The sequence below is a fragment of the Adiantum capillus-veneris genome, chromosome 12 (assembly GCF_014529385.1).
Source record: "Adiantum capillus-veneris isolate H3 chromosome 12, ASM1452938v2, whole genome shotgun sequence".
Taxonomy (NCBI): domain Eukaryota; kingdom Viridiplantae; phylum Streptophyta; class Polypodiopsida; order Polypodiales; family Pteridaceae; genus Adiantum; species Adiantum capillus-veneris.
In genome coordinates this window covers 110,575,210-110,589,547 of record NC_140942.1, presented here as the reverse complement: position 1 = coordinate 110,589,547, position 14,338 = coordinate 110,575,210, and positions in this window count along the sequence as shown.

Sequence of the window (14,338 nt, the reverse complement as noted above, 5' to 3'; positions counted from 1 at the left end):
ACTCTGACTTACATCGGTTGATTCAGCTGGCAATGTCTGGATCTTTGGACTTCCTATTGCTTCTTGAATTTTTGCAACCTCATTCTTCTTAACTTCTGGATTTGGTGGAATTCTTTGCTCAATAGCTATCGTGGTTTCTCTTTGCTCTGTTTGATCTGCACTTGCTATTATCTTATTTGCTCTAAGCTCTTCTAAAGGTCTGTTTGATGGAGATGAATCATCTTCAATAAGCTTTTCCATTTGAATTGTGCTTGAGGACTTTGTGTTGTCGTCCGCGGGTGACCAGTCTTGGTCTTCATTCTTGGTTGTCTCTGAAGATTGCATCTTCATTGAACTCTGTATCTCCAGGACTTTTCGGGCCAATGGCATTCCCAATATGATGTTATTTGGTACATCCTTTGCTGTGATCACGTGGAACTGGACTGTAATGTTCTTTAAACTTACTTCAATGGTGGTGGAGATGATTCCCTAGCATTCTGCTCGTTTATCTCCTGATATGCTCACAATTTAGGAGCATCTTCCAGCTGTGGTTGGCCACATCTTTTACAAGTACGAAATGACATGAGGTTCTTGTCTAGTTGAAAATCTAGCTTTACTTCTCTTGATAGCTTTTCTTCGTGTTCACCAACAATGCTGTACTTGATCATCTTAGAATTCATGTCTGAATTGGTTGCTTTTGCTGTGGTAGTGTCCTTTGGTTGAACTTTATTTGCATTTTCTTTGCTTTGATCACCTGCTTCCATTGATGTTGACTCCATTGGCTCTAATATTGCACCCTTTTGCAATTGTTGAGCATTGTCCACCTGCATCTGAGTAACCTTTGACCTTAAAAGATCCACTGTACTTTCTGGCAGAATTTGTCTCTTCGGAGGAGATTTTGGTGGTGACCTTTGTGTAGATTTCAGGATTTTAGCTTTCATTAACTTTGATTTTTTTGTCACCTATTCTGGCAGCTTGAGGCTTTGCATCATCTTTAGATAGTCTTCGACTTCAGTTGGGCCATCCGTATGGGTTTGTACAAGGTCATGATCTTGTTGATATTCGTTACCTTGTGCATCTCGATATGCATATGTGAGCTTGATCACATGTCACTGTTTGAACACTATTGGATTTGTTGGCTTTTGACTTTGACTTATGGAGGTCATCTAATTTTTTTTTCTCTGATCATCTTCATATAAGCATTTGCCTGCAGATTTTGAGAGAACCTGGGTCAATTGGAAACTTCCAACAACCATATGATCTTTCAATGGTTTTTGCTTTGAAGGGGTCTGTTGGCTAAAGGCTCTAGGGCTTCTAAATGGTGTAGCATTTCCTGGTACATAAGCTGAGCTTGATGGATTTACAGTTCCCCCCTTCCTAGGGTGATCACTATAGCCTGCTTCATTGTAAGAGTTGAAAATTGTTTGGCTCTGATTTAGTCTCACCTTCTGGGCTTGTGAAGGCATACTTTGGGTAGCACTATTGAGATTTGGCATCTGTAAACCTTTTGCATAGTTTCCTATGTATCTCCGTGACACATGACAAATTATTCCCCAAGTCAAGCTATAGATAGCCTTATCTTTGCCCTGATATTGTCTATCCCATGGGTCTCCTATGATATGAGCTTCTATGATTTCAAGACCCAAGGCATCATAGATGCTAGACTCTCGTCTATATCTATGACTATTTTGGTCAAAGTATATGCTCGTTGGGTTACAACATCGAAGCTTGATTTTTGATGGAGGAGAGTCTGCCTCTGAACAGATTTTTGAGTTCACTTGGGTAATATCCTTCAGCTCTAGAGAGGATGGGCTATAATAGATTCTTTCCTCTAAAATGAACCATCCTTTCTGATCTATCACTAGACGCACTTCTATGAGCTAGCATGTGGGCCGTTCAAACACTAGTTGATCCTTTTTGTACATTTTCCCTTTTTGGTCTACATAGTGTGCATATGAATTATGTATACCATACAATGCTAATAGCATTCTGTTTGATGTGTCTCTTAGACTCGTGAATGATTGCACACTTGTGGCAGTGGATGCAGAATCATTTGCAAACCTAACAGTCTTTTCAACCTTCGGTGATATCTGGACACCTTGACCAAATTCATGCAAGAATTTTCTGTTCAAAGAATCAATTTTAAGCTTTTCAGGTACCTGCGCATCTTTATGCTGATTATGAACTTGCAGTGCTTTTAATGGTGCTTCTAATGTTAATGCAGAATCATCCAATTACATTAAAAGTGACAAGTTAGATGCACTTACATCGAGATTCGCATTTCCAATTTGCTTTGTGCCTTGCTTGACAGTTGATGTGTCCTTGTTGTTTGGATTTCTTGGACAATCTTCAAAAAAATGTCCACCTTTTCGTCCACAATCTGAGCAATACGCAACGAGTGGTGGTATTTCATTTGGTTCTGTCATGTTAAGCTCTAGCTGAGAAGTTTTTGCTTCTATGCTTGCCAAGTTGTCGGCATTTTCTTTTAAAACACTGAGCATCAAGTTGTAGAATTCTCCATCTTGATCTTTATACTGTCTTTGACTCAATTCTCCAATTAGATTGGCTTCAATTGGTTGATCTGTTGGATTTTGCAATTCTGGTTCTCAATTATAGATCTGACCACTGTAATCCATGTACAATGGCTCTGATTGCATATGCACCAACTGTATGTTTTGCTAGCTTGTGCACATTTCTGGGTTTGGGTTGAATTTTTGAACTTCTATTTGCACTTTATCTTTGAGCTTGCAATACTTGGCTCCACTGAAATCTATGAACATTTGGGAGTTCTCTAATTTTGGCTTTACTATGATCAATAGGATCTTGGCTCCTGTGCTGCTTTTATTGCTCATCAAGTATCTATGGCCTTTTGAATCTATGTACAAAAATTTATCCCCATTGTAGCCATATAGCTGTAAAATCTACTTTGTTGTAGTTGTGCATGTGTTGCCACTGCTACTAGCTTGCTCTGTTGTACTTGAACTCTCAGCTCGATTTGAGTCCATGGTGGCTAGTTCTGTAAAAATTATCTCCTAGCAGATTTTGGTATCGATTAGCAGAATTTCTCTTGCTCGGTTTTGATTAAACTGCTTTAGCCAAAGCGTGCAAGTATTGACCCAGTTCGACCTCCTGACGCCACTCGATGCCATCTGACGTACCTGCTTACCTCATGTCGTCGGCCCGCGGATAGCTTCCTTGAGAAGTTTTACGTGCTACCAACTCCTCCGTATTGTGGAAAAAACACAGTGGTACTGGTAATAGTGAAAATCGATGCACTATGTACACCCTGTCCTACCTGTACACATGTGGGCTTTTGCAATGGGCTTTTGAAATGATGAAAATCTGGGCTTTGAATAGCCTAATCTACAATCCACCATGATTTGTGCCCCTGTTCGTCCAACTAGAAGCTCATTTGCAATGCAATTGCTTGCACTTGCCAATTTCTAGCGTGCCAAATTTTGAAGTTTGCGTGTCCCTCAAACGACTTTGAGTTGGTCGTTTTCAGCTTTTTTCGGCTATCCTTCTGCTATTTTTGGCTGTTGATATGTTCGCTTGGTGTGCGGCTCTTCCAGCTTTGCTTTTCTGCCTCTTTCGACGACTTCCTTTTTATTTTTATTAAATTTTTATAAAATTTTGAATTTTCTAATTTTTTGGATATTTTTACGATTTTTAATATTTTTGGAAAAGTTTTGATTTTTTAATAATTTTTTTGTGAATTTTAGAAATTTTTGAAGGTTTAATGAATTTTTTATGATTTATTGGGATTCTTTTGATCAATTTTTGATTTTTTATGATTTTCTAGGAGCTGTTATGAAATTTTTATCATTTTTGTGATTTATCTGTGAACTTTTTCGAGTAATTTATGAAAATTTTTATGAACTTTCTACAATTATTGTGATTTATCTATGTCAATTTTTGATTGTTTTTATGATTTTCTATGAGCTTTTTATTTTTTTGTGAAAATTTTAATGAGTTTTTCTTTTTTTTTTGGGTCATTTTCTAAACCTTTTTTTATTTTTTGATTGAAATTTTTTATTGTTTTTATGTTTTTAAAAGGTTTTTTGTGCTTTTTGATTTTTTTAAAATGGTTAAAAAAAAACTTAACCTAACCAAACTAACCTAACTAAATTAACCTAACCAACTAACCTAACTAAATTAATGCTCACCTAGCGGGGTTGCTTACCTGGCAGCGTTGACCTCGGGGCTGACAGCGGTGCTGATTGCGCGTACGAGCCTGGGGAGGCAGAATGGACCAGCGGAGCTTGGGGCTGGTGCGCAGGACAACAAGAGGAGGGCAGTGCACGCGCTGATTGCGACAGGTAGCAGGGCAGTCCCACGCACAGTACAGAGCAGGAGAGAGAGAGAGAGAGAACTTCGAGCCAGTGCGTGTGTGTGTTTGTGAGGACCTGGCGGGCAGCGAAATCAGAGAGAGAGAGAGAGAGAGAGAGAGAGAGAGAGAGAGAGAGAGAGAGAGAGAGAGAGAGAGAGAGAGAGAGAGAGAGAGAGAGAGAGAGAGAGAGAGAGAGAGAGAGAGAGTAAGTAAAGACAAGGAGATGCGCACGTGCTTGTTAGCGATGTAGCGGGCAGCGAGGTGGAAGGCGACAAAGGGAGGAGAGAGAGTGGGTGGGGAGAAGAAAGAGAGTGAGAGAGTGCGGGGGAGTTAGTGAGTGATTGTTAATAAGCGGAGAGAGAGTGAGGGGGATTAGTGAGAGAATGTAAATCAACGGAGAGAGAGGGAGGGGGAGTTAGAGGGAGAGAGAGGGAGGGGGAGTTAGAGAGAGAGTGAGGGAAAGAGAGAGAGAGTTGTGTGGAGGGTGTTCACGCGGAGAGAGAAAAAAGAAGAAGAAGAGTATTTTAATATCGACGAAATCTATCCAAACAGACCGTAAAGATCTATCCATCGATGAAGAATTTTATGCTCCGCAAGGCACGGGCGTTGAGCTCGAAAATTATTTTTCTTTATTATTTTATTTTCAATCGTCCAAAAATGCCAAAAATAGATCGAAAATTAGCCGAAACGCTAAAAATCACCCAAAAATCTAAAAAATTCACGGAAAATTCTAGAAATCTTAGAAAATCATCGGCAATCATACTCGAACACTTTCGACACGCAAAAGCACACCAAAAATAGAAGTGTTTTCCGAAAAAGCCAATTTCGACAAAATCGTCAATCCTGCCTCCGAAAATAGTAAAACACTCAAAATTTGACGAACGAAAGCCCAAATGCGCTCAAAATCAAGCCGTAAACACACATTCAAAACAACTCGTAAAGATCGCAAGATATCAGTTTTTAATGGAATAAAGAAAAAATTAATGCAAAAATTAAGAAAAAATTATCAAAATTTTTTAAAAATTATCCGAAAAATACCCAATTTTCTTTGAAGATTCTCCACACATAGGGGATTAGTGCAGCCATATAAAATTACAAAAATCATATTAATTTAATTGCCAAATAATTCGATCAATAAAATCCAAAGAGGCAATTAAATCGACAAAATTAGCGGCAAAATTAGGTCAAAATTTGACGCAATTGGAGTGTTTAAAATCCCTGTTGTGAGCTAAAAAAATGCAGCAATTAACCATTAGACACATCAAACATGCAATCAAACATTGAATTAATTATGCACATTAAGCACTTTCTAGGCGCACACACACACACACACAGACACACACTAATAATTGGCAGTTTTTACCAATCTTTAGGTGCGCACACAAAAGGGTTAATCTTTTCAAAATTGCAATGTGATTTCACAAATATCTAGTTGGGCATGACCGCAACACAAATCAATCATCACAATTGAAAAATCATTAAGCACACATTGATTTTTAGGTCCATAAACAAGGGCAAAATAGTGCATACACACACTCAATTAGAATGCACACACACTTGATTTTAGTGCACACACACTTGCAATTGAGAATTCAAGAATGCAATTAGATCAATTAGGCACACAATTAGCAATGCATATTCACCAATTAGCAATTGAACTTATCAATTTCATACGCCACCAAATCTGAAAAATTTCGGCATGAAAACGAACAATCCAAAAATTTTCATAGCATCATAGCATCAACATTGCATTGTAACAACATGGCATTGACATTACATTGTGTCATAATAATCAATATCTAATTCTCCTAAATGATATTCTCATGTTAAATTGATCACTTAATATGGGGAAGTGTTAGGGGAGAAAAAGCTAGAATATTGGTTAAGTTAGCAGACCGGCCACAATAGGGATCCAAAGGAGGGAAAATAGGGATCCAAAGGGGGGGGCATCTGCAAAAGAGCTATGTGCAACAATGGGCTCCAAAGACCTTAGGGTTCAGCCCATTAAAACTTCCAAAATGCTAAGATTCCAAAATTCAAAGGTTGTGTCCAAAGGTCAAAAGCCTAGGGAAATTGGATGCTTGGTGTGTGTCTCAAAAGTCTTCAACCATCCCTACATAGGAGGGGGCGAGCCCTAGAAGTAGGAGATGAGAGAGAAACTCACATACACACACACAAGCTCCCTTTACACAAAGGGAATGAGGGACACATGTCAGCTCCCTAGCCTAGATGCCCAAAGGTGTACTCAATTCCTATTGGATGGCCTTGGACGTGGACCAATGAGAATTAGGCTAGAGTAAATCTAGTTTAATTAATTGAAAAACACTCAATAAAAGAACCAATAAGAATTAAGCTCTCTAGAAGACTATTGGTCAGTCTCCCAAGGGGTCCAATGAGCATTTAGCAGCCCAATGGCTTGCCTGATTCATATTGGCCAAGAGGCAAAGGGGTCCAATGAGATTTTGGTTGAATAAAGTAATTACCTAAAGCTCTCACAAAAGGGGAAAGGGGGACATGTCAGAAGACTATCGCTAATGCTGCTTAATTTCCATTGGCTAGGGCTGGGGAGGTCCAATGAAGTGTGAGGATGAGCAATTAGCAAGGGGGGTCGACCAAGAGAGAGAGGGGGCTGATTTTTCAAAGGCATTATTCACTCACACACTCACACTATCAATGTGTGAAGACTCTCTCTCTCCTTCTCAAGCTTTAATGGAAAGCTTACCACCTACTCCAAGCTTGTGAGAAGGGAGGCCTACACCAACAACTCTTGGCTTTGTGATGCGAATCCAACCAAGAGCCAAGCTTCAATGGATGCTCATCTCCTCTACCATGCTAATTACTAAGCTAAGCTATGCTAATATGAGTGATTATGTGAGGAGATGTATATCTTTCTCGTAAGACTACTCCTTCTTCCTCTCAATCTACTCTCATACCCCGCTAGCTCTCACCATCTTCGAAGGTGTGTGAGGTCTTGGGTCTGTGACCGTGAGGGAATTGGTGTTGTGTTTGATAAGTGTTTGCTTGGTGCTTGAAGTTTCCATCTTCATTGCACTAGCTTGTATTGAAGGAACACAAAGAATTGTATTGTAAAATGTCTCTCTTGATGGGAGAAACCATAATACAAAGCCTTTTGGAGGGGGGACCGGCTCCATACAAATTCGGTCCTCAACTATTGTCAATTGCTTAATTTATCTCTCTCTTGAAGTATTGTTCATGCTATCTAACTAGGTGTTATGCTTTTGTTTGCTCTCTCCACACAAACACTCTTGTTATTCTCATTAGGAATCTATTCTAATGAAATGCTCACTATGTTCATGCTATTTTCTACTACACAAAAGTTACTAGGCCATTAAATGTTACATTGGTACCAGAGCATAAGGTTTCTCTTTTCTTGCTCAAGAAGGGAGGTCCTCAAGCTAGATATAAATGGTTGGTACTATTAATTGCATGTGAGTAAGTACAATAGGGATTTTTCAGCCTTGCAGTGCGCCTGCCTTTGTGCAGTTAACGAGGCATTACCGTCGAGAGCTATGATCTTAATAGTGGAGTCCTACGAGGCTTAACCACTAATGAGCTATTAGAAGCTTGACAGGAGCCGGTGCTGTTTTGGTGTTGAACGACCCTCTCTTCTATTCCTTGCAATAAATGGTATTCGAGCCACGGGTACAGTAGCTTCAATGCTTTTTCTAAAGGGGTAAAGAGGAGTAGCAACTAGGGCTTGAAGTGCCAAAGTACACTAAAAAGTTTACTCCTAAAAGTTGTTAGAATGGCTGACAATAGTAAAGAGAGTGAAATTAATGTTGATAACTTTGATTTTGCTAATGAGCAAGCTACTAATGATGCCCCGATGCTTGTTAACTATCTTGTTTCTAGGCTTCAACAAGACATGGGCAATCCATCCCTCCAAAGTGAAGTGCAACGGCAGCTTCGTGCTCATGGGATTCTCGAAGCTCCCCACCATGATGAGAGAGCACCTAGGAAGCCTCCTTGCGAGACTTCCAAAAGAGGCCTCTCTCCGATTCGGGAAGAAGAAGAGGATCCATATGAAGGGTTCATAAATTTGCTCCTTGATGACGTATCTCCTTCTCAAAGGAGAATTCAAGAGCCTCCACCGAAGGAACGAGAAAGAAGTGAGTCTCCCGCCACCTCGACGGAGATGGATCCACGAAGACGGGGGGCTAAACGCTCTCCATCACCTCCAAAACGGAGAAGACCATTGCATACTTCTCCACACCATACTTCGAAGAGGGATGACAAAAAGCAAGAGAAGAAAAAGGCGAGAAAGAGGACACTCTCTTTTCCATCTTCTTCATCCTCTTCCAAGGACAGACCGCAACAATACTCTTAAAAGAACTTCATAATAAACTTCACCTAGTAGAACTTAAAACCTATTACTCTTTAATGCCACTCTTTTTGACTGATCTATAGTCAAATGTGTTGAGGTTTGTCATGTGTTTGATGGAGAGTGAGGGAGAGAAAGGGGCATAAAACACAATGTTTCTCAAGGTTTATTGTGTATATGCGTGGTCATATGCAAAAAAGGATGTAAATACATGCATTTGGGAGCTTTTAAAAGTGGTTTCAAGTTTTAAAAATGATGCAACATGTACACATTGTGAATAGACAGGTTCGCGTGCTAGCAGTCGGACACATGTACATGCCTGAATAGGGTATCGAGGCCTTGGATATGGTTCTAGGTGACCTATTTTGGCTCTATAGAATGTGTTTGAGCTTTCTAGAATGTAAGTAATGCAAGCGACAAGTGTGGCTACTCTCATCCCGCTTGAGAAGTTTGGGACATGCAGTAACTGTCTATTTACCCCGCCTGATCTACGGTGATGCATGCACCGCCCTAGAAGTGGTCAAAAATATAATGTGGGGATGTGGAAAAGTGATTTGAGTATTAAGGATCAAGCATACAAAATTTGGTGAATTTTGGAGTCCCGTTTGGGGTTTTTCCCGTGAGAAATGCCCGCCTACGGTAAAAAATGACCAAAAATGGGCCTAGAAAGGTCAAAAAATGGTAAAAAAAGGTGCGAAAAGGCTTCAAATTTCCACATCACTCACGGATCCGTGATGGTCCAAGCTGAGGGAGAATTTTTGAAGCCAAGTTTTGGCACTTTCACCTCTTTGTATGTGGGAGGAAGCAGGGTTCCTACAGGTGATCTAGTGCAGTCCCGTTGCGTTCGCGTCCTGTTTTCGAGTGTGTGGAGGAGTGATGAGAGCTTTCTCTCTTCAATTTTGCACTTGGGAGAGTCTATGGAAGTTCTGAGGTTTCCATGGATGTGTGTGTGCAAGGAATTGAGGGAAGAAGGTGCGGCTTTCTGCAAGACTGTGTGACCCTGTATCGGTGCCATTAGGGTTGGCGCTACTCCAAAGAGTCCAACAGAGTGGAGTTTGGTGAAGGCTTTGCAATGGTTTGAGAGAGGAATTTTGTGGCTGGAGTTTTTGAGTTTTTGATGGTTTTTCTTGTATATTTTGGTCACCATCGAGTGTGATTTCAAGTGTTGATCAACTTGACTCACCTTGTAGTGTCAGCGGCCGGCAGGCAAGGGCTTGTAGGTCGAGGCGTTTGGAGTTTGAATAGAGCTTGTGGGTAGATTTTTTAGAGAGCTCTTGAGTGGTGGTGAGTGAGGTGAGGAATTTGAGTAAATTCCTTGTGTGGTGTTGAGTTGTCTGGGTGTGTGAGTGTGCGCACGACGTCTTTTGCTCCATCATCCTTTGGCGATCCCGTTGGGGAGCAAAAATTGCCTATTGTGCACCCAGAATTTGGATTTTGAGCAGTGATGTATGCAAATTTTGGATGTTAAAGGGAGTTTCATGATGGTGGTGCCATTCCAACCTTCAATTTTCACAGGTTCTGAGGATGTAGACGATTGGCTTGCATCATATGAGTTCGACATGACATGTTTATGCCGTGCAGTTCCACGTGAGGCGCAAAAGCTTGCAGGTATCAATCTAGTGGTTAGAGGTAATGCAAGAGAATGGTTTGAGGGATTGTCATAGGATGACAAAGTGAATTGGGACAGCTTTAAGATATGCTTTTTGAAGCGGTTTAAAAAGGTGATTCCTCACCAAGATGCATGGAAACATGTCCCTAGTTTGTTTATGCAAGAGCACGAGTCTGTTGCAGATTTTTGGTCAAGATTTGATGATGCTTGGAGAGTGTGGAAAGATGCTCTATTGCATGTGGAAGCCATGTCTAAAGAGGAATTTTATTCCGCATTTACAAATAGCCAAAGAATACATGTATTCACAAGTTTGTTGCGACCGGTCCTTAAGTTGAAAGTGCAAGAGAAAGAGCCCAATTCCATGCGTGAAGCATTGAAGGTAGCGCTACGAAAGGACAGAAAGGTGTGTGTTGCTACAGGCATGAAGTGCCCTTTGTCAATACGTTGTATGGATAGTGTGGATGACCTTTATGTGCACAAAGTCATAGTTGGAGGTGCTCATGTAGCAAGGATAACAGTTTGGGGACAGATTTGGATGCACATGTGTGCAAAGTTGATACAAATAAAGTATGTGAAGCGACTTTGGAGACCGTACACATGCCTATGGTGCAAAATGGCAAGGACGTAGTAGATGAATGCAAAAGTTTGAGCACTAGCATGGGAAGTGAAGATGATGAGAGTGAAATTGACAAGGATGAGGCAACCTATGATGGTGACGCATCTGATGCTTGTGAGAGTTGGTGCGATGATGTATGCGATGATGACATAGAGTCACTAGATCCATTGAAGGATATGGTATCCTTGCACAAAGAGCAACGTATCTTTTGGGAAGGAGCTTTGCAGCAACATGATATGGATGCTTGCATTGATGATGAGATGGTGGGCTATGGTCAAGGAGTTTCCACATCGAGTGAAAATGATGCAAGAGAGGATGATGCTATGATGGTTGATGTGACCTTGGGTCCATGTGCTTTAACAAAACTGGGGGTTGGGCAACCCTCTAGTGGTTGTGATGCAATGGTATTGGGTCACAAAGATGATAGGGATAAGATCTATGTATGCAAGGATTTGATGCTAGTGCCATCTTGAAGGGATGTCCGTGACAATATGCAACCTGCAGTTGTTAAGTATAAACTTCTTGAGGATGGGGTAGATAAGGAGGTTCAAGTGATCTTTTGCTTGCATGATGATTTGATAGATGCGTTTCACATGCTTCGATGTATGGATGGGCCATATCCCTTTATCTGTGAAGATGCTGATTGGCAATTGGCAAGTCTTGGGGCAGGTTGGCATGATGAGGATTTCATTATGATGTCTTGTGTGGCTTTGTATGCATGTTACCAGCTTTTCAAGTGGAGTATACCTTGTGTGAAAGAAGAAGAATCTGCTAGTGATAGCGTTTTTGAAGAGAGTTTTCAATTTTGGAGTGGATTTGTTAATGCTTGGAATGATGATCTCTTGGAAGTGGGAAATGAAGAGCAGTCAATGCATCAGGAAGATAATGTGAGATTTATGGTTGTCGATCGAGTGGGCTCTAACCATGAGATGCATTTCGAGATATTTGTGGGTTCAGTTGGTTGGAATAAAGTATGGTACAACATGGCATGTACCAACCTTGGAGAAGATTCATATCATGCATGGGATCCAGGTGGACGGTGGCATTTTGCCAAGGAGAACAATGCTTTTGCAAAGCTTAAAGAAAAGCTTATCTCTCAACCTATGCTTACACTATTGGATCTCTCAAAGCCATTTGAGGTCCAATGTGATGCTTGTGGTGATTGCCTTGGATCTGTTTTGCTCCAAGAAGGGCACGCCATAGACTATGAAAGTCGAAGGCTCGACCCTGTTGAGCAAGCTCTAGGCATATATGAAAAGGAAATCCTCGCAGTTCCACATGCCTTAGACTCATGGAAGCACTATTTATTGTTTCATTCTGCAAACGGATCACCAAAGTCTTAAGTAATTCATGACGCAGACCAAGCTCTCCGACAAACAAATGAGGTGGGCAAACTTTCTTTTGCAATTTCATTTTCATATTTCTCACATTGCTGGCAAGCATAATCAAGTAGCCGATGCACGCTCAAGACGACCGAGAGTGAATGTGGTTTCCATAGCAACTCCCAATGATCTATCTTCTATGATAGATGAGTATGCTATTGATCCCGATTTTAGAGATGTGATTTCAGCCTTTGGACTAGGGAAGAAAGAGGAACCATTTACTTTACAAGATGGTTATCTTCTCTATGGCAATAGACTATGTGTAACTAGCTCACTACATGAGAAAGTAATGTATGAATCTCATGCTCCTCCTTATGTAGGGCATAGAGGGATTCAGTCTACCCTGAAGGGGATTGAAACATATTCCTATTGGCCTACCATGAAAGCAAACATACAAGAGTATGTTTCTAAATGTGTGGTATGCCAAAAGACGCAGTTTGATAGAGGGAAGCAACCTGGATTGCTTCAACCTTTGCCAATCCCTAATTCACCATGGGAGAGCATATCCATGGATTTTATCTTTGGATTGCCTAAGTCTATCCATGGGAATACATGAATATGGATGATAGTAGACAGGTTCAGTAAACAAGCTCATTTTATACCTGTCAAAAAGACTATCAAAGCCCATCAAATGGCAGCCCTCTTCATTTCACAAATCTTCAAGTACCATGGCTTGCCAATGTCCATAGTGTCCGATAGAGATCCTAGAATGACCAGTAATTTCTGGAAGGGTCTCTTTGAGAATTTAGGAACAAGGCTAAACTTCTCTTCAGCCTATCACCCGCAAACAGATGGCCAAAGTGAAATAGCTAACCTAACAATTCTCGATCTACTAAAACCCTACGTATTGGAAGTAGATCAAAGATCCCAATGGGAGAAGTACTTACCCTTAGTGGAGTATGCTTACAATAACACTGTACATACTTCCACGGGAAAAGCACCTTTTGAGGTAATTGAGGGAAGATCAAAAGGTCCCTTGCTACTTAAGGTACATGGGAAGATCTTTACTACTGATGAGTATAGCCGAGACCTAGAAGAATCTTTCCAAAAGATTAAGGATGCTATCTCTATCTCACATCAAAGGCAAAAGGCTGTTGCTGACAAGCACAGAAGAGCCCAAGCCTTTAAAGAAAATGATTGGGTCTTACTCAAATTTCCCAAGGCTCGATTAAGGCACACGACGGGCAAAAATCCTACAGGACACGAAAAGTACTATGCTAAGTTAGCAAAAAGGTACTATGGTCCTTTTCAGATTCTTAGGCCAATAAATGAGATGGCCTATCAACTCAAGTTGCATAGTCATTGGCTCATACACAATGATTTTCATGTGAGCCTATTAAAGCCTTACAAAGGAGAGCCACCTCAAGAACCTACTATTGAAGACCCACCGGAGATCAAGGACCAAGAAGAGGTGCTGCAGCCAGAGTCCATTCTCCGACATGAAGACAAGGTACTAAGAGGCGGTAAGACTATCTGACAATATCTTATGTTTAAGAATTATCCTTTTGAAGATGCTAGATGGATGCAAGGCATACAATTAAAGGATAACCTAAACCTTGTCAATGCTTACAATGCTTCCTAAGAGTAAGCAAATGTACAAATGTTAAAAATGAACAAAGTTTTTGTCTTATAAGACTCTCTTTTTCTTTATTGTGCACAAAAATGAAGTAGTATGCATGCTTAGATCAAGTTTGCGGAGACGACGTCTCCCAAACACCACTGTGAGGTCCCCACCCCGCCGTATCAAACGGCGGATCTGATAGTGAACGTGGTGGCCACTAGATCTATAGCGGAAGCAAACAAAATGGTTCAGGGTTCAACTAGCGGACGACCTCTCATCACAAAGTGATTCGAGTTCGAGCCTACTAGTAATGAGATCTAGCTCCACCTCGCAGGGAAAGCGTACTTAACCTATCTAGCGATCCTAAGACCCACCTTCCAAGAGGGGAGAAATCCTGAGTGCCGTTTTTACCATGTTTTAGAGGCACATACACTTGAGACTTCGTCGCTCTAGGGGCAATGAGTAATACTAGTGTCGATTTAAATACTATGGGGACAGAGAGTTCCCGACCAATCGGGA